The following is a 21,718-nucleotide window of genomic DNA, read 5'->3' as shown; positions in this document are numbered from 1 at the left end:
TAAGGACTTCCCATAAATTTTTCCACTTAATCTTTATAACAATACAAAGAGATAGAATTATATTCCCATTTTATTGATAACAAAGACATATTTATTAATCTCACTCTAAGATGTAGGGAATATTTCTCTGAGTTATATTGATACCTGGCTTTCTCACTAAACAACAATAAAAATAAAAAGACTTGTTCTAATTTGCCACTTAACTCACACCGGGAGCCACATCATTTATATGCAACCATGTACATTCAAGTAGTAAATTGGATTATAGATTTTTCTAAAATGAATCATTGTAAGAAAAAATTTGCTGTCATTTTAGACTAAACATTTTATTCCAGATAGGCTTTATCTACTACACTAAAGGCAAACATGGAAACAGCTTTCCAAATACTTTCTGCTACTCACTCTAAGATGTAGGGAATATTTCTCTGAGTTATATTGATACCTGGCTTTCTCACTAAACAACAATAAAAATAAAAAGACTTGTTCTAATTTGCCACTTAACTCACACCGGGAGCCACATCATTTATATGCAACCGTGTACATTCAAGTAGTAAATTGGATTATAGATTTTTCTAAAATGAATCATTGTAAGAAAAAATTTGCTGTCATTTTAGACTAAACATTTTATTCCGGATAGGCTTTATCTACTACACTAAAGGCAAACATGGAAACAGCTTTCCAAATACTTTCTGCTACTCATAATATGGCACAATTTTAATACAATTCTGTTGATGTAAAGGTTATGCCGACTTTAATTCCTATTTAGCCATACTTCTGAATCCTCTCAATGAAGTATTGCAAACTCCACCTTTGCCTTAAATTAAACATCCTAGTTCTTTCATATCCAAATATGTAATTCATTTTGGTATGTTGCTAGGGATCTTGTCTCATATATAATCATTCGAAGTGGATAGACAAAAAAATTTATCAAGCTTTAAAATTTTGATGATAATTTTGGTGGATTCAATATCACATGGGAAATAAAAACAAGGAATCTACAAGAAGTGCAGTGAGTTACTGTTTAATTGGTAGTAATTCTTTGTAACTAATTAATTTAGAACTAGGCAACAGTCTTGCCTCTCCTCCATGTTCCTCTGTGTTCTTGAGAACAAGTCAACTAACCTCATTAAGAGTTTTTGTTTGTTTTGCTTTGCTTTTATGTACTATTATTTTATTCCCCCGTGAGGCAACTAGTCGAATATTTGTTTTTTTCTTCAACACTGACCAGAGGAACAAGGTCTATTTTTACTTAATTTCTTAGGCTGAGGTTGTATTTTTAAAAGTATTTGGTTATGGTAGGGCTCTGTTGCTTTTCTTATTACCACCATACACACAACTAGAACAGGAAATGGATCCTATAGCCGCCACATTATCAAACCTCAAGCTGGAGCGACAATTTAACAGGTACCTTCTCTTGGTAGGGCAAGCTGATGTCCTTTAAAAGATATTGTTAACTGAGCTACATTCCACTGATGTAATGAGATCTTGCCACAATTATTTATAGAGAACCTTTGTCTGAAGCTTTGTCTGTACTCTTTGATTAATACGTTACTCCTTTGCTGGCAGAGCAAATAACTTAGACTCTTCCAGAAGCCTAATATCTTATGGTCTATGTATTTTCTTTGGCTGAAAAAGTTAACACTGTACTTTGAGTTAATTATAATTTAGGTCTGTTCTCAGTGATACTTGGCAAGTTAAGATGCTTAGGCAATTACTCATGTAAGCGCATAGCTTTGTTCAAATGCAAGAACAAACCCACCAGAGGAAAAGTGCTAAAAAAGCCGAAGTACCCCAGGATCTTGGATTGCTAATCTGTGGCTTTATGGTAACAGTAGACTCAGTCTTAGCTTGTGGCATTATTAGTAACTGGGCTTGTTTCAAAACCTGGGCAATAATATAGATGTATTTATTTTTCAAATAGTACAGATCATAAGAGGAGGATCAAAAAGATAAGCAAAATGTAAATTGTTTTTAAAATCCATCTTGGTAGCACTTTTTTTGTTTACTTTATCATTTACAAATTTTATTATTTATTTATTTATTTATTGAGATGGAGTCTCGCTCTGCAGCCCAGGCTGGCGCGATCTCCACTCACTGCAAGCTCCGCCTCCCGGGTTCACGCCATTCTCCTGCCTTAGCCTCAGTAGCTGGGACTACAGGCGCCTGCCACCGCGCCCGGCTGATTTTTTTAATATTTTTAGTAGAGACAGGGTTTCACTGTGTTAGTCAAGATGGTCTGGATCTCCTGACCTCGTGATCCGGCCGCCTCGGCCTCCCATAGTGCTGGGATTACAGGTGTGAGCCACCGCGCCCGGCCTACAAATTTTATTAAGTACCTTCAAGCTCAAAAGTTAGTTTGAAGTCTGCTAAGAATTCACTATCTTTTATCTCCTATACATGAGTAAATAAACATGTAATAGGGTTCTGTATTATTCCTAAAAGGTCAAGTCCAACAAACATTAGAGTTCATGTTATCACTTTTCTGAAATTCATAGAGACAGGTCATATAGACAAGTTCATGTAGAGAGGTGAGTATAATATTGACCTATCTGAACTGACAAAAGGGGCCCTTACTTATATGTTTTTGAACCAGAAATGATCTGGTTTCAATCATTCAGAGTTATATATAAAGAGTTATAATATATGGCTCTCCATATATGAAACTCTCCCTCTCTCTCTTTCTGTCTACATATCGAGAGAGAGAATGAAAGTGAGACTTCATATATGTACATATATATGAAGCATGTGCTATGTGTAATTTCATGTGTTGCATGTACGTATATCTAGGTATTATATATAAGTATATTGTGAAACTAATGTCTTCATACCCATTTTGAAAAACATACTTTCCTAGTTAATTTCATATACAAGAGATGAGGTGTGCTGCTGTGTATCGTACGACTTTGTACGCCATGAAAGACCTTTCATAAAAGGAATAATTAGCTTATCATTGGCTTCATTATGTACAATGTATTGTTTTCTCTTCCAGTTTTTTGGTGTCCAATATTGAGTTGCTGAATTCCATTCTTACTCATTTCAGTGAATTCTTACCAACCTTTCAAGATCCAATGGAATTGTACAATCTTTACATACTGCAGTAAGATATTACCATTGATAGGCCAGGAATGGTGGCTCATGCTTGTAATCTCAGCATTTTGGGAGTTGGAGGCAGGCGAATCACGTGAGGTCAGGAGTTTGAGACCAGCGTGGCAAATATGGTGAAACCTCATCTCTACTAAAAATACCAAAATTAGCCAGGTATGGTGGCAAGCGCCTGTATTCACAGCTACTTGGGAGGGTGAGGCAGGAGAATCGCTTGAACCTGGGAGGCAGATGTTGCAGTGAATCAAGATCACACTACTGCACTCCAGCCTGGGCGATAGAGGGAGATTCAGTCTCAAAAAAAAAAAAAACGCCGGGCGCGGTGGCTCACACCTGTAAGCCCAGCAGTTTGGGAGGCCAAGGCGGGTGGATCACGAGGTCAGGAGATAGAGACCATCATGGCTAATGTGTTGAAACCCTGTCTCTACTAAAAATAAAAATAATTAAGAAAAATTACTCTTGATAGTTTTCATTTTGTAAATCAGAATTAAGGTTTTTTTTCATTTTAATCAATTTTTGACTAAAGACTGACAAATGCTTGGAAACAAATATCAGACCAGTTATATATTTTGATTTAATTTCTTGCATAAAATGAACAGTGACATTTTTCAAATTAAATTAGGAGTGGATTATTAGAGATTATGAAACCTAGGAAGTGAGATAATATCCTATTTTGAAGAGATTTTTCTCCTTCCACCAATTCCTTTCATCTAAGTTATCACCACTGCTTATTGGTACATAAATCTGGGAAAACCAACAAAAGAAAACAATTCTATTGATTCCCATGAATTTGATTAAATCTGACAAGTTGCTTTCTTTCCTTAAGCCAGAAGTCTCTGCTTAACTAAAATAGTCTTTCCCACCAAATGTTTGCAAATGTTTTAGTTTTATTGATAGATATTATATATCTTGCCTTGTCTTGCTTCAGGGCTTACTTGTTTTTGAACTTTGTTCATTATTGGATTGTATTTCTATGATTAACATTTTATATACAAATATTTTCAACTGGAAGCCCTCATCTGGAAAATCCCTTTCATGGCCTTTTTTATTTTCTCTTAAATGATGACCTTAAAATCACATCAAATATTATGAAAATTAACTTCCTGGGGATATGTCATAACAGGCATGTTTAAATTGTACTTAAGACGTGTAAGTATCTTTTAATTGTTCCATAGAACTTGACTTGCCAATTTATTTATTAAAGTGATTTTTTCATATCTTTTTACTCTTGACTATTTCTTTAAGTTCATTTACTGTGTTCACATTATCAGAGTTTCTAATCCAGTGAAAAAGAAAACAATTTTTACACAGATGCTTATTCAAAATCACTTTACAGAAGGTAATAGACTTAGAGATTTTATAATAAAGTTACTATTTGGTAAGGACACATAGACAACCCATCCAGTGGTTTTAATGTTAGCTCATGTGAATCAGTTTTGCAAAACTTAACATCCTTTGCTATTTGGGAAATAAAAAAGAATGCGGTGGTTTTCATTATATCCTAACATTTAAAACTTTTAAGTAAATTTGTAAAGCATATTCTTTCTATGCATAAATTAGAGCAAGTTTTATTTTATAACATAAAAAGCAAAAACTATAATGCAAGCAGTTATTTTCAATTAAACTTGTGAAAATACAGGTGATGCCTTTACACATGATTATTGAAAACTTAAATATATACATTCTTTTGAAAGGAGAAATTAGAAGCTTTTAACAAAAATGTGTATCTATACATTTTTTATATAAAATAATTCCAAATCTAGGCAACTGCCTTTATATGGTCACAAATGTTGTACATAAAAATAATTCCTGGTAGCATTATTTTAGTGAGTGACAAAAAATAATCTAAATATTCGTCAAGAGGAAAATAATTTGATATATTGCAACATTATGCAATGATTTTAAATAGTTTCATGCCTATATGCTTACAAAGTATCATCCAAAGCACTCAGGAACACTCACTTTTAGAAATCTCTATGGAGGCCAATACATAAACAACATTAATCATACTTAAGAATTTGGAGAGAAAATTATTATGGTAATTTAAGTGTTTCCTGATGTAGATTTACCTTAAGGTCATGATGTGCACAAAATCTTCTATACACGAACATTAGGACCATTCACATAAAAACTAAAGCAGAAGCCTAGAGAAGGTCATTTCTACAACAGGTTCATGTGATGAATCAGCCTAAATTCTAAAAGCTCAAGGCAACAAATGTCCAGCTCAAGTACAATGACAAGCTCCTTTAGAGACAACAAATTGAGTCACCTAAGTTGATCTCTATTCCCAATAGACATTATGACATAAATAAGGGGATACACTGTATCATTGTATAGAGTAACAAAGCTTTGCTCATGGAATTAATTTAAATTGCCTTAACACCATGGGGCAAGGGGGCAAACAACCTTTTTTTTTTTACTGTAAGACAAATTATGATGTTGAATAAACTTATTACAGCAAAGACAGAATTCTCATTTAATCCAATCATCTCTACAGTGAGACGCTAACTCTGTCTAAAGCATGCTTGTTTTCTTTTCAAGAGGAGGTCATCATTAAGGTATGCACATGTAAAGTGTATTTCTCGTTTGTAGTCTTGGAGGGCATTTATTGTGAGAACAAATGAACATTTTTTTAGTCATTGCAAGCTATAGATAGAGAAAAATATTTAATCATGTACTTTATTCCTGTAAGAGGATTCAGAATATATGGTCTCAGTAGTTGTTATCTTCAGAGCAATAATCAGACCACATACATGAACACATACTCAATGCCTTGCACTTACATTTTCAGACATAGGGCTTGTTCTTGCTGAAGACGCAACACTGAATTATTGTGGAATACTTTTAAATAGGTGGTTTCATTTATACAGAGGATGTTGACCCACCTGGATTCCAAACTATATTAATATCAATAACAAGATTAATAGTTCCTGTTAAAAGAGTACCTACTAGGAGCCTTAAATACATTATTTTTCAGACTCACAGGAGCATTACAAAGTAATAAGGATTATTATTGAGCACTTAGGATATGCCAGGTGTTGTAGTAAGCTCTATCCTTATTATATATTTTAATTCTCATATGTTAACACGTTTTAATTATCATAATTCTCACGCAGCATACATATGATAAAAGAAAAAATAAAAGTGAGATAAGGGAAAATTGGGATGCAGAGGCCTTTGTATGTCTTCCCCGAGATTTCACAATTTTTTAGAGTCAAACTCATGAGAAACTTGGGCAATTCTTGTGCCAAACCTATTGCTATTCTTTGGCTATCAGAGACTGACCTTATCTCTGTATCTTATTTGAATTGAGTACTTAGATGGTAAAGAATAAAAAGAAAAAAGTAAACTAAATAACCAGACAGAAACAAACATGTATACAAAATAGTTTATAAACTAATTTTTAAAAATAAAAGTAGGGTCTTTGGAAAGGTATAAAAGAGACAATTATTCTAGTTTTGGTGAATAAAATATATACAGTTACATTTCTCACATTTTCCCACAACAGTAAATGATGGAGAAATACCAAAATAGTAGTATTAATAGTAATAGAAGAAATAACAATAACTACAATTTAACTGTTTAGTCTGAGAATGATAATGTACTAATAAAATCTAAATGTTTTAGAACAAGAGTAAACATCACCTTGACAATGATATAGTAATGTTTCAGAAGAGGGAAGTCTAAACTGAGGTACTTAAGGTCTTTGGGGATTGTGGTAAAGTGATTTAAACTGAGTCATTTAGGTATGGAATTAACTGAGATTATGCAGAGTTTATGATACAGTAATTTAAGACTAGTGGGCAGAGCGAGATGCATCTGGAAACAAGCAGCCTCGATAAGTAAACTGTTGTTTGATAAATTATTTATTCATATGGGCAGAATGGTGTCTCTAATAAATTAACCTGTGAAAATTTCCTGAAGAAAATAAAATTAGTTGGCTTATGGTTTTATCCTTTCATAGAAAATGTTTTTGAAGCAAACAATAAAAAGTTTTGTTAACATAGGTGGTTTCTTATTTCTCAGAACTCTCTTGTAGTAAGTTTTCAACCTAAGCTGGAGGACAAACGATAATCATCTGCACAAATAATCAATCAAGATCAACACCACTGTCTTCAGGGTCATGATTGCATATCAGATTTCTGGTGGAATCATTTCAACTATCATATAGGTTAGGTTTTTATGTTTGTTTGTTTGTTTGTTTTGGCTGCATGATCATTGATTGTCATATCAGAGTGGCTACATAGAAACATTTTTGATTATGAAAACCCCGTATTTGAATGCTGAATCACAGACAAATAGTAATAGAAATATTTTACATTCTAAGCCAAGAACCAAAAATGCCCAAATTAAAGCAATACAATAGAACCCATGACCAAACCAAAAAGCTTTAATGATCGGATGTGGGGATACTAGATTTATCACCTTGACTTGTAATTTTTAAAAAATTTCCCACATTTTCTTAATAAAATAAAAATAGAAAGAACTATAGGAATATGAGTAAACTTTCCTCCTATAAAATGCCTCATGTTTCATCCCGACAGGCCAATATTATTTCTCGTACTGCTATATTTTGAAGTACCACCTCCTCAGTGTTATAAAATCTCCAGGTGATGATTTCTATGGCCTTACTGAAATTGTTCAGTGTTCCTGATAATATCTGAAGCATAGAGAGTATGGTTTAAAGACAGGAGAAAACTACTCATAATTAGATATGAGTACTGTTCAGTATCTCAAAATGAGGCCCTGTTTTTCTCTTTCTTGAAAGAAATTATCTAGAGTTCTCTTTTTCTAGAGTTTGAGGGGGAAATGTGCCTAAATCATCCATGAGTAATATTGGGCACCATTCTGAAAGTATAGTATCTAAAATTACAAAGATAACAATTGTTTTGTATAATTTGTTGGCCACACCCAATAGACTTTTGTTTTGCAAACCTAACACTGGTCTTTAGAATCTACCCAAAGACTTATCATTGTCCCAAATACCTTCCTTGTGTGATTAAAATTTATTGTACAGTTTTGGTGACATTCAGAGGTAATCAGGTGAAGGGTAGAGAATATAATGCAGAAACATCAAAAGATTACCCACTGTAAGATTTTTGAGACAAGTATTACATGTACATCATCTGTTCCCTGTTTCCTTTCTCAAATTTATTTCTACAAAGATTAATGGGGAAATAGTTTCTACAAATAATCCCTGGATATTTTTTTCAGGAGCAGTAGGAAGCTTCTTCCCTAGGTTTGCCAAATAGAGGAAGTTAGAGCTTTGTTTATCTGGCCAGTTTTTCTGTTTGCCATATAAAACGCAATTAGAGACTGAATCCAATTTTACTAATTACTGATTAAACTACATGCTTCATCACAGTCCAGCACTGGAAGGAGCTGGTTGGCATTTGCAATAAATTTTGGCAACCTAAGAATTGGTTTGATTTTATGATTAAGCCAAATCATGAACAAAGTGAAGGCAGGTAAAGGAATCAGACCAAGGGATTCTACAGCACAGAAAGCAATACTAAGTACAGGAACCTTGTATGTGCTCCAGCAAAAAAAATAACAATAACTTGTTAACAATATGAACTTGTGAGAACTTAAAAATAATGCGAAAAATTAAGGACAAAAGCATGAAGATAAAAGCACAACAATCCATTGTTCTAGTCAAATAGATTGTAACCCCTTCGTCTTGCGTGAAAATTGTCCATGTCAGACAGTTTTATTCTTAATCTAAAGCTCATGAGTAACAGCTGTTTTTTTCCAAAGATCATCAATTATTTAAGAATTCTTAGTCTTGAATTTTCTGAATGAACAGCAGGCATAATATCACAGAGTGAAGACATATTTTTCCAGCTGGAAGGCTTGATTACTGAAATTTATACCATGGAGTGGAACTCTTTTTGACACCAGTTAAATGTGTATTATAAGGTCCTTTCTGTAAGTACTTATTTAATGTATTTTCTCTCTATGAGCTACTTAGGTTGGTGCAAAAGTAATTGCGGTCTTTGTCATTAAAAGTAATGGCAAATTGTTCAGTATCCCTGATAATATCTGAAGCATAGATAGCATGGTTTAAAGACAGGAGAAAACTATTCAGAATTATACATGAGTAATTAAGACTGTATATTTCAAAATGAGGTACTGTTTTTATCCTTCTTGAATGAAATTATCTAGAGTTATCTTTTTGTCTAGGGTTTGAGGGGGAAAATGTGTCAAAATCACGCATGAGCAATATTAGGCACCATTCTTAAGGGCACCATTTTGCATTAAAGGTAAGGCAAAGACAGCAATTACTTTTGCACAAATCTAATAGATCAAGCAGAGGTTGCATGGAAGAATATAATGGAAAAGCAGCCTGTATTTTGGTGCTAAGATTGAGTACATTGCTTGAGCTTCTTCTAGTATGTTTCCATGTCCACTTTGTAAGATCTAGCCCCAAATTAGAGGGAAGATACTCAGCATCATATGGCAGATATAGCAAGATTTTATGGTGAGAGTTGTTGAGTGTCAGAGGTGTAGAAGTAATGCCTATGAGAGTTAAAGTGGTCGTTCTTGTCCAAAGATGCCCAAGAATGTTTATATAATCTTGCTAGTTTGTGTTTTAAAACACCATTGGCTCTTTCTCCTTTTCCTAAGGATTGAAGAGATAGGGATAGTAAACTGGCATGGCATTTAAAACTGTTTCAGATAGACACAGCAAAATCGGTGCTTCTATCAATAGAAAGATAAGTTACATTTTGAGAATAACCATCAAGGACATCTTGAAAACTCAGAGCAAGTGCCAGTTGCATACAACCCAGTAGGAGGTATTCAAGTGAACACTGCGTGTTGGGTTCTTGTCAATTTCCCACCTTTATAGTTACACAGAATTATGCTGTTTACAGATGAGACATGCAACAAAATAGCATGAGAATAATAAGGACTTTAGTGAGGACTTTAGGCTGCCTGTGGAACATAAATATTAGCTAAGGCTTTTCTTTCAACCTCCATATTTTCACTTTTTGTATAAAATTCTACCTTTTTGATACCCACCTCCTTATCAAGCTCATTAAGTTGTTGATTACTTTTAGTTGTAATTTATATAGTTTCCATAGCATTCTAAATTCAAGAACTATTCCAAAGGTATACCTATACACTGTCTTAGAACTTGGTAACTGTTACGTTCAGATAAGTGTGATAAATTCTGCCAACCGGGATCATTTTTATCCCTGATTAAGGGATAATCTAAGAATGAGTTACTACATGTTATGCTATATACAGGTTGTCAGTTTTTTACATCAATTTTATAATATGACAAAGGAGGCTAAATATGGAATTCCAAAGAGGGAGAATAAGCCAAAAAAAAAAGGAAAAACCACCACCACTACCACCACAAGACTTGCACAGCAAGAAGAACCATAGAACCATGTCAGCAGAAGTCTCTACTAGTCTGGCTGTTGCCCTTAGACAAGGCGAGTAGCCTTTTGCCACTGAGTCTGTGAAAAAAATTTATAGATAACTTTAAAGATGAATAGTCTTTAAAGATTCTGATAAAGTTAAGTCAAAACACCAATGGCTTGTCCAAATTGATCATGCACAAATTGGTAAAAAGATCTAAGATAATTAGGAAGGCCAAGGAGTTAATTTTAAATCACACAGCCTCCTACTCCTCCAACCCCCCACCCCAATCCTGCCACTCCCAGGACACACAGAGATACATCCCTGCAGCTAATTATGCTTAGAATACAAGAAAGAGATTGAGTCACTAACAACTAAGTTAAAATTTAGAGGTACAGTAATTTTAGAAATATTGGAAGCTCATTGCATTCTATGACCTACAAAATCTGACTCCCTAGGCTGCTGTATGGAGTAGCCATTCTTTATTCCATTACTTTCCTAATAAGCTTGCACACACAGACACACACACACACACACACACACACAAAACCACCCCGAGAGCCGGAAATAAATAAATAAATAAATAACTCTTAACATAAGTATATTTTCTGAACAGTTTTAGAAAAAAGAAAAAAAAATTAGTGTTTTGTAATATCTCCAAAGTGATGGATTATAAATCATATTCTAAATAGTGAGCTTCCTTCTTAAAAAATTCTAATTTTCATTTGAACACATTATATACTTTCTGTGCTATAAGTAGTAGTTGGAATCAGTCTGAAAATTATCTCATCTTGAGAACATAGCAAAAATTGTCTGCATGTTGGATAAGAGTAGAATTATAGAGAGATTCAAGGTCCTTCAGGTTCTAGCAGAAGACTTGTATAAGGTAGGTGGGTGCCTCAGTATACTTCTGGAGTAAAACTGTCCAGGTACATCACTGATTTTTCTAGAGAAAGACTAATGAGTATTTTCTATTATGATCTAAAACAGACAATACAAATAGCAGAACATGAATTTGGAATGCTAAAATACATTGTCTCAGGTAGCATAGAAATTAAAATAATATAGGATTTTGGCACCACAGGAAACAGGGCTAAATATTTTATTTGTAACTGCAAGGTCTGAAATAAATGGGTACCCCAGCCCACTGGATCTCTTGATCGGGAGAATAGGAGTGTTCCAAGGACTAGTGCATAGTATTTTTAATTATTTTTCTATTAGACACAACTGCTGGCTTTTGTCCTTTCCCTTTTGGTTGTAGAGGGCAAGTGTAGACAGAGGCTTAAATGGGTCAGTCAGAAATGTGATGGGTTCTCCAATACAGCCAATATTAGTAGATCTTCAATTTCAGTTTGAGGTCAATACCAGGCTCCTGGTACTCCATAGTCAAAATTAAGTGTAATATGATTATTAATTGGGTAATTCTTTTTTTTTTTTTTTTTGAGACAGTCTCTCTCTGTCACCCAGGCTGGAGTGCAGTAGCATAATCTCAGCTCGCTGCAAGGTTCACCTCCCTGGTTCAAGCTATTCTTCTGCCTCAGTCTCCTGAGTAGCTGGGTTACAGGCACGTGCCACCAAGTCTGGCTAATTTTTTTTGTATTTTTAGTAGAGATGGGGTTTCACCATGTTGGTCAGGTTGGTCTTGAACTCCTGACCTTGTGATCTGCCTGCCTTGGCCTTCCACAGTGTTGGAATTACAGGCATGAGCCACCACACCCAGCTGAATGGGTGATTCTTTAGAGTTCTCAAGAGAAAGCCCATCAAGAGAGCATTTAAATTAGCAATTTTGTTTGCATAGGAAATCCCTACCTGTTAAATGAGGGGATGTGCTGTCACAAAGGAGCAAACAATGTTAAAGATCTGAGGGCAAAAGCTATAGAGTGACACACAATAATAATGTGTATTTTTGCAAATACTCGTCTCCTAAGTACTTTATTGACTCTAGAGGAGTGATTGAATGCATGTGTGGCAGGGTCTGTGAACTCTATTACTGTATCTGAATCAATCAGAAACCTTGATACTGTCTTTTAATGTTCAGAGAAATGAGAAATCAGGGAATTAATGACCCCACAGATCAGCATCAACTTCCCTGATCACATCCTTCTTTTTTAAAAATTTTCTTTTAGGTTTATAGTTAGTGCAGAATAGCTGTTTTCCAGTGTCCTTTGTGAATCTTTTTCCGATTTCCTTTCTGTTTACAGTTATCTATCAATGTTTTTATTCAGGAAGCTTCCTCCTCTGGTACTCGACAAATGAGTGGAAATGGCCAGTTGTTTCATCTGTAAGGCTGTTAACTTATTCAGAGATTTATTCTGTTTTTATTCTATGACTTTTTCAAATGTTCAGTTAGGAATTGGAGTTCTATTTGTCAATGAAGTTATTTTCTGATCTACTTTTTCATATTACATTACCTAATTTTGGCTTAGGGCTCTTTGCAAAAAGTGATGAGAGGGTTCAGGTCCTATCTCTCTCAAGATCTACTCCTAAATATTTTCTAAAGGTGTTGGAAAGCCTATTCCTAAAGTTTCAGATTGATTCATTCTTTCTCTTTTTATAATGAGATGGGAGTCGACCCTATTTTCAAGAAAGTCTTGGGGTAGCCTCCAAAATATTTTCTCTGCTGTGTATAGCTTTCCTAAATACTTCTGGTTTTCTCTAATATTCAGGATTTTTCATTCACTTTAGCTTATCCTAAGTCTTCATTTTTTTATCCAATGCTTTTTAACATTAATTTTCTTACTAACATAAGAATCATTTATGTAGATCTGGGAGACATACAATATATGTTGTTGGAATGACTATAAATTCCTCTGTACTTTGTCCAGACTTTTACATTGATTCTTAGTTCAGACTGAGAATGAAGGCTAAAAATAAACTATAAGAAGCTTATTCATGTCTAAAGAGGATTTGACTTTAAGAGGCAACTGAGATTTGTGAAACTCAGATTGTGAAATCCAGGAGGTAAAGGGCCAGGTGAGAAAAGGGAGTGAAGGCAGAAGGTATTGAGTAAAAAAGGACAGGGGAAAATAAAAAGTCTATTAAGTTCCATTTTAAGGCTCCTCTCAAATGAATAACTTTTATAAATATAAAAATTTCACAGAGTAGCTTCTTAATTGTAAATTATTTGTGATGAAATTATGCCTTTTTGAAAGATAGTCATGGAATTAGATTTATAATGTAGATATATATATGAGGCAAGGGTTCAGCCTACAGAAGGCATATACTTAGTGTAATTCAAAGCCGTGAGAATCTAGCAACAAGCAGTAGAAAGTGTTGCTTTTGCATTGTGTTGCTTTTGCATATCGTTTTCAGGCCTCCAAGTTAATGATTTTTTTTTATTTTATTTTTAATCCCAGCCTCGATAATCTGAGGTTCTTGGATAACAGGAACTTTTTTATGGGAGATTTTATACAGAACCTGACTCTCACAGACTGAACAGGATAAGAAAAAGGAACATTTGCCTAAGGTTTTGAAAAATTGACTCCAGGGAAAATTTATCTGAGGGATACCAGTTTGAGGAGGAACCTTCGGAAGTTATTCATCCCAGAGCTAGCTCTAGGAATCAACTTATCAGGATCCATGTCTGGCCATTTTTGTCTAAACCTCCTCTTAGAGACTCACAAAAATGAAGACAGAAGGACACAATTGAGTAATTTGTCAATAAAGCAGATTTAAATCAAACATTAACATTTTCCAATCTAACCAGATCACAGAAGAAGTCCTAAAATAGATTCTATTTCCCATTAGACAACATAAAATTAGCATTTGGGAAGTTGACAATAAGCAAAGTTGAGACACGATCAATACCTAGACCCCACCATCTCAGTTAGAGAGAGTCTCTCAAGGCTTCCCCAGTAGAGCATTCAGTTTGCAAGTCAAGGATCTTAAAACATATCAAGAGAGGGAATCTCAGCTAGAACTCAGTGGTGCTTACAGTTCATTGCTCTCCTCAATATATCAGTAGATAATCTGTGAGTAAAGTACACCTGAATTTATTGGAATACATTGTAATCAAAAAGCATACCACCCTGACAGAATCTTAGAAGTGTTTAAAAGAGGTCAGAATGGAATATTTACAGAGCTTTGGAGTCTGGTCTCAAGTTGTGTAATGCAGATCTTTCAAGAGAAGGAACTGATTAGGAATGGAGAAAAATCATGATATATATAATTTAGAATTGGTAGGTATAGTGAAGAAATAAACTTGTTTCATAAGTGAACTGTTTGCACAAATAAGCAGACTATTGTCTTCAGTAAATTGATCTGTAGGAATTTCATGGAAAAATAAACAAAAAGCAGTGAAGGTACTTACTTTTATTCAATACATTGATCAACAGAAATTTCCTAGAATCAACAAGTCATTGCCATGAACTCTTACCTGAGTAATGTTGACACAAATTATTAGTGGACCTCAACCCACAACCCCATATAATAGATACTGATAGTTAATATTACTCTTACACTTACCATCCGCTAGATATTCTTTTATGTGTTTCACAACTGCATTAGTTAATACTTTCAGCAATTCTATAAGGTAGACAATCATATTATGCATTTTTTACCAATAAGGAAGCTGAGACATAAAGTATAAGTAATTTTCCCAAAACAAAGCAGAGGGAGCCATGAGCTAGGTTTCAAACTCAAGGAAGCTAGTATTAGTGGCTGTATTCTTAATCACTGCATTGTAATGCCTGTAACACATTCATTAATAATACCATTTAAGTTTTGGAGGCAGGAGAACTGACATTGACATGAAAAAGTTTTAAATAAAGACTTAATTCTCATATTATCATTTACAAAGAGTATCACAGTGGGATATTGACTTCAAGTTTATGAACTGTCTTTTCTTAAACTATAAACTATGAATAACATTTTCTACTTTTTATGATTTTGAAAGGTTTCATAGGGGAGCTAGTGCATAAAAATAGATGAGGGGTGGTCCTAGAGAGTCAGAGAAGTGTACATTCATGAAGGGAGGAATTTAAACAAAATACTTAATGTTGAATATAAGGCAAAATCTTCAGAAGATACTGAAATATGTCTAATTTAAGTAAAATAAACATAGCAGGGAACATGGGGAGATAATTATGGGTGTGAAATTATTACAGTTATATGAGTCTGAAATGATTTAGTGGAAGCTCTAATTGATGTGGTTGAAAGGTAGAATTCAAATAATATTTTCAGCATTTCTTGTTCATTCAAATTATATTAGCATACTTTTATTTATTTTGTTTTTCATAATGTGTTGTATAAGATTCAATACATGTTTATAAATATGAAAACACATGAGTTTCTCATTTCCATTTGTGGGCTGTAGGTCAGCTCAGATTCTTTTTGATGTTCAAAATAAATGTATACTATATTATTTTAGGAATGCATACTAATTTTGAGGTAGTTATAAATGAAAAAATTGTAAAAAGAGATTCCTAAATTTAGAGATAAAAGTTGTTTTAAAAAATCTGATTGAAATAAAAACAGTAGGGAAAATATGATACACTTAATTTCTAGATATGTTTTAAAGTCAATCAGTGTATACATATTTTTCAAACCGAGAGAAAAGGGTATGTATTTTTCAGAATGTTGGGGCATTGTACACCAAAGTAAAAATCGAATTTTGCTTGTTATATTTTCTAATATCTATGTACCTATTTTTATAATATTTTGCCCAAAAATTATTCTTTTAGATCGTCTTCCATTTGGATAAGTTTATTTTATTTTAATGAGCTTCTTTCCTGTTATGATTCAGAAAGTTTAATCTTACAATGCCCAAAGCATCCATATATTAAAAGTAGCTGATATGATGCATTTAATTTCTAGGTTAACATCCCTTTAATTTAATTTAGTGCATCTTGTTTTTGTATAGAGGCAATATAAATGTCTTGATTCAATATGGATGCAAATTTGTCCCCACTGTCTGTTTGTAGTTGTGTGAGCATATATTACTTTTTCCTTTAGCATTGAGATAATTTTTATGTTTACTATGTTTATGATATTAAACCCCCCCTTTTTTTTTTTTTTTTTGAGACAGAGTCTCAGCCTCTAGCCCAGGCTGGAGTGCAGTGGTATGGTGTGATCTCGGCTCACTGCAACCTCCGCCTCCCAGGTTCAGGAGATTCTCGTGCCTCCTCCACTCTAGTCCTGGGATTACAGATGTGTGCCACCATGCCTGGCTAATGTTTGTATTTTTAGTAAAGGTGGGGTTTTGCCATGTTGGCCACTCTGTTCATGAACTCCTGGCCTCAAGTGATCCTCCCACCTCAGTCTCATAAAGTGCTGGGATTATATGTGTGAGCCACTACACCCTGCCTAAAAACCATTTTTAAAGACAATGTAAACTCATCCTAAGCAGAGGGACATTTAACTGTATCATCCAACAAATATTGAATGCCTGATGTGGATTCATCTAGCATTAAAAGATTATAATAGCAATACTTTATAGAAAATCATATACTTCAAAAAAAATGCTGATATTTCCTGAAGAAAACTCTGGGATAATTTAGTTATCCAACTTTTATAGGTACTTGCATAGAAAATTGATGTAGAAAGCAATCTGTCTTTGCATTGTATCACTAAGTAATTTTCATGGAAGGCCAGCTTTAAATTTCAAGTTTAATCTCAGTTAACCAGAAAAAAAATACAACAAACATTGTATGTGTATTTGCATGCCCAGGTGACACACACATACACACAAACACATACACTAAGGCACAGGGGCAAAAATAAGAGAGATCACTGGCTCAAGAAGATAATGGCAAAGAATAATTATTTAAATGTAAGTTATGTTTAGCTTAGTTGCATGCAGCTCACCTAACAGAAAAGGGATTATATTTTGAATCTGCAAATACTCTTTTTCTAGCGAGAGGGAGGCTGCATAGTGGAAGTTGTAAGAATAACAGTTGGTTTCCTATTTCAGGATTTAAGTTGACTGGAATTTCAGAAAACTACTCCCTAAAAACACGGATAACAAAAATAAAACAAAATGAACTCTTTTTTTTTAAATGTGGCAATAACATGGAAAAAGAAATAGAATCATTCAAAAATCAGATAAAATAAGATAGCATGAGTCTATTGATGTAAGAAAGCTTTAAAATCCACATTTGTTTTGGAGCATCTGTAAATTGCCTATCGTCTGGATCCTATATTTTAAGATTGTAAGAGTTTTAAAGAGTTTATAGGAGTTAGGAGATAAAATCTGGTCCCTAACCAGGTTATAAAGCATTAAGGCAAAAATATACTAGCTATAAAGAAGACCACTATACAGTAATTATAAAAGTTCAATTTACTAAGAAGGTGTAGCAATTCTAAATATGCATGTACCTACCTACATAGTTTAAAATATAAATTAAAAAATCACAGACATACAAGGAGAATTTAACAAGCCATCATCATTGTAGAAGATTTAAACACATTATTGTCAACAATTGATAGATTAGCAGACACAATATCCTATCTCAGTAAGATATTGAATATGTCAAAATATACTTAAACTTTTCAATGGACATATATAAAAACCTATATTAAAGTATAGGTTTGATACTACTACTACTACTACTAAGTTGTAGAACATACTTTGTGTTTAATAACCCATGAAACTTTAAAAATTGACCATACACTAGGCATTAAAGAAGGTTTCAATAAATTTCATAAAAGAATCTATTAGTATAGCTATATTCTCTGACATCTACGTAAATTAGTAATCAGTAATAAAAATCATGTAAAATAAATACATTTGTATTTATTAAAAATATCTTTTAAATAACCTGTGGGTAAAAAAGAAATCATAATTAGAAGACAATTATAGCTAAATTACCACTAATATAAATTTTTAAAATTTTTGAAATATGATTCTAAAAGCATTTAGGGGACAATTTATAGCCTTAAATTCTTATATTTGGAGAGAAGAAAGGCTGAAAATCAATAAAATAAGCATCTATCTGAAATATTGTGTGTGTGTGTGTGTGTGTGTGTGTGTGTGTGTTTAATGAAAAGAGAATATGGGCAAAGAAGATAAAACTAAATAATAAAAAACATAAATATCAAAATAATAGACTGAACAAAGCCAAAGTTTATTTAATTTATAATTAAAATGAACAGTAAAAATAGAAATTAAAGAAAAGTCAAATAAATAATATTAAAACTAGTATTGCAGAAATAGCTGCAGAAGGGACTAACAGATTTTTGAAGATATGACACATACACGTTAATAACAAAATAGACACATTTCTAGAAAAACGTTAGCTATAAACAGTGACATCTGACATGATAGAAAACCTAAATTCTAGAACTAGCAATTATGTTTTCCCTACACAATAAACCTGAGGCTCACAATGTTTTATGGAAGAAATCCAAGAAACATCTAGGAAACAGAAAATTACAATGTTCTTCAGCCTTCAAAGATACAGGAAAATGTCACCAAAACTATAGAAAGTCAGGACGGATAAAAATTTTCCTAAGAAATTATTAACAAATTGATCCAAGCAATGTTATATATATATACACATATACACATATATATTCTAGATCAGATTTATTTTATTCTGATAACACAGGTCATTTCATTAAGAGACAAGATATTTTCTCACATTCATCAATTAAAGGAGAAAAACCATTGCTGATCTCAGTAACCATAGTGTCTTGAAAAAATTTAACCACTGTTCAAAAGTACACACACACATACAAAATACTCTTATATAAGATGAAAAATAAATTCCTTACTTTGAGAATGGGTATCTACAGAAGTCTAACACACCATAGTAGTTAATAATAAATCAATGCAAGATTTTCTTCAGAATCAGGAAGAAAGTGAGGATGTTATCTCTCACCACTTTTATTGAACATTTTATTGGTGCCTTCACTAGTGCATTAAGGCATGAAAAATAAAATCATTTGGTTCAGGAACACCATTAATTTTTAATTTATTAGAATTGCCAAAGGTGTCAAGCAAAGATGCCTGATAGAAAATCAACGTAATAAATTCAATTGTGTGTGTATGTGATATGTGTTTACAGGAACATGTATACAATGTAATATAAGTATTTCATCTGCAATAGCAAACAAAATATGAGTTATCTGAAATAATCAAAGATGAGCAGGATCAATATCTGGAAATTAATACGGTTTATTGACAGAGAAGACCTAAATGTATGTATGAAGAAACATACAAAACATTTACACTGTCTAGGAAATACCATTATCTATCAACGTAGAAAATGATCTACAAAAAGAATGAAATTCCAGCAGCTATTTTCTGTTGGGAGGGAGTAGGAAATCAGGGTCCATCCAAAATCTTTTTGTTTTGTTTTTGAGACGGAGTCTCGCTCTTTCGCCCAGGCTGGGGTGCAGTGGCGAGATCTCGGCTCACTGCAAGCTCCGCCTTCTGGATTCGAGCGATTCCCCTGCTTCAGCCTCCTGAGTAGCTGGGATTACAGGCACGCACCACCATGTCTGGCTAATTTTTATGTTTTTAGTAGAGATGGGCTTTCACCGTGTTTGTCAGGCTGGTCTTGATTTCCTGACCTCGTAATCTGCCCTCCTCGGCCTTCCAAAGTGCCGGGATTACAGGCATGAGCCATTGCACCTGGCCCCAAAAATTCTTAAAAAAGAATACAGTGGGTCGATTTTCCTTACCATAGAATGTTATTTTTAAAGCTGTATTCTATAAGAAAATGTGATATAAGTGCAAAGAGAGCTCAAACAGACCAAGAAACCAAAGTAAAGGTACAGAAATAGATCCATAATATACCATGGAAAATAGAAATATATATATATATATATATATATAGTGATATTTAGAGGTCAAAATGGATATAATTTACTTTCATTAGTTTTTCAAATAATTTATTTCTCATAAGGAAAATTAAAATGGTTCTTCAACACTTATTAAATAATTACAATAGATAATTTCACATATATTGATGACATATATGAAAGACAAATCTAAAACTGTTAAAGGAAACTTTAGAAAAACATTTTTATGTCTTTATGATCAGTAAAGTTTCCTTACATAAGCCAAATTAAATATATATATTTTATATATTATATATATATATATTTGAAACGGAGTCCTGCTCTATCGCCCAGGCTGGAGTGCAGTGGCGCATGTGTTCATTAAACACATGAGAAGTTGCCAAGTAGTCAGAAACAAATGTAAATTGAAGAACATAAAATACCAAGTCTCAACAATCAAAATGACAAAAGTTTAACATCAAATCTTATAGAAGATGGGGAGAAAGAGGAATTCTGAAATTGCTGGTAACTGAGAAAATGGCATAGCCAATTTGGAAAATAATTTGATATTAACTAAGTAAATATAAATATGTGCTATACCTGAGCAGACGTGGTGGCTCATGCCTGTAATTCCACCACTTTGGGAGGCCGAGGCGGGCGGATCACGAGGTCAGGAGATCGAGACCATCCTGGCTAACATGGTGAAACGCCGTCTCTACTAAAAAATACAAAAAATTAGCTGGGCATTGTGGCGGGCGCCTGTAGTCCCAGCTACTCCAAAGGCCGAGGCAATAGAATGGCGTGAACCTGGGAGGCGGAGCTTGCAGTGAGCCGAGATCTCGCCACTGCCACTCCAGCCTGGGCAGCAGAGCGAGACTCTGTCTCAAATTAAAAACATATATTTATATATGTTTTATATATGTATATATTTATATATATTTTATGTGTGTGTATATATATTTATATATATGTGTATATGTGTGTGTGTATATATGTACTATGCCCATGACACAGCACTTTTGTTTGTTCCTAAGCATATATCCTAAAATATTCTTCAAATTGTGCCCCAAAAGAGATATGCCAGAATATGCATTTGTTCTCTGTTCATAAAACGAATAAAAATTATTGCAACAGTAATTTCTCCAATAAAGAGCAGGTAAATAGTGTGATCTAGTTATATAATGGAATACTTTACAGCATTATATCCATAAAAGTATATACATCAGTATGGATTAACCTAAAAACATAATAATGCAGAGAAATAGCCAAGTTGCAGAATTTGTGCTGTGTAAATCTGTTATATACAGCCCTAAAACTTGCAGAAGTCTATCAAAGGGTACACAGAAGATTTATAAGGTACTGCAAGATTTTATTTCTGGTTGTGGGTGGTAGGGACATAAATATTCATCTTATTGTACTATCATTGATTTTTAAGCTCTACAGATATATCAGATACTCTATTTTGTATCTGATACATTTGACATTTGAGAAAAGGAAAAACAAAATAATAGTAAACAAAGAGAAT

General features: G+C 33.5%; 1 protein-coding gene across 14 annotated transcripts in view; it reads left to right on the top strand.

Annotated features, from left to right (window-relative positions):
• Positions 1-21,718, top strand: part of PCDH15 (protocadherin-related 15) — a 1,021,780-nt gene that overhangs the window by 258,378 nt on the left and 741,684 nt on the right. The gene's annotated exons all lie outside the window — the stretch shown is intronic.

Source organism: Colobus angolensis, unplaced genomic scaffold (genome assembly GCF_000951035.1).
Source record: "Colobus angolensis palliatus isolate OR3802 unplaced genomic scaffold, Cang.pa_1.0 Scaffold177, whole genome shotgun sequence".
Taxonomy (NCBI): domain Eukaryota; kingdom Metazoa; phylum Chordata; class Mammalia; order Primates; family Cercopithecidae; genus Colobus; species Colobus angolensis.
The sequence above is the reverse complement of the archived record's forward strand: the minus strand, read 5'-3'. Positions and strand labels throughout refer to the sequence as shown.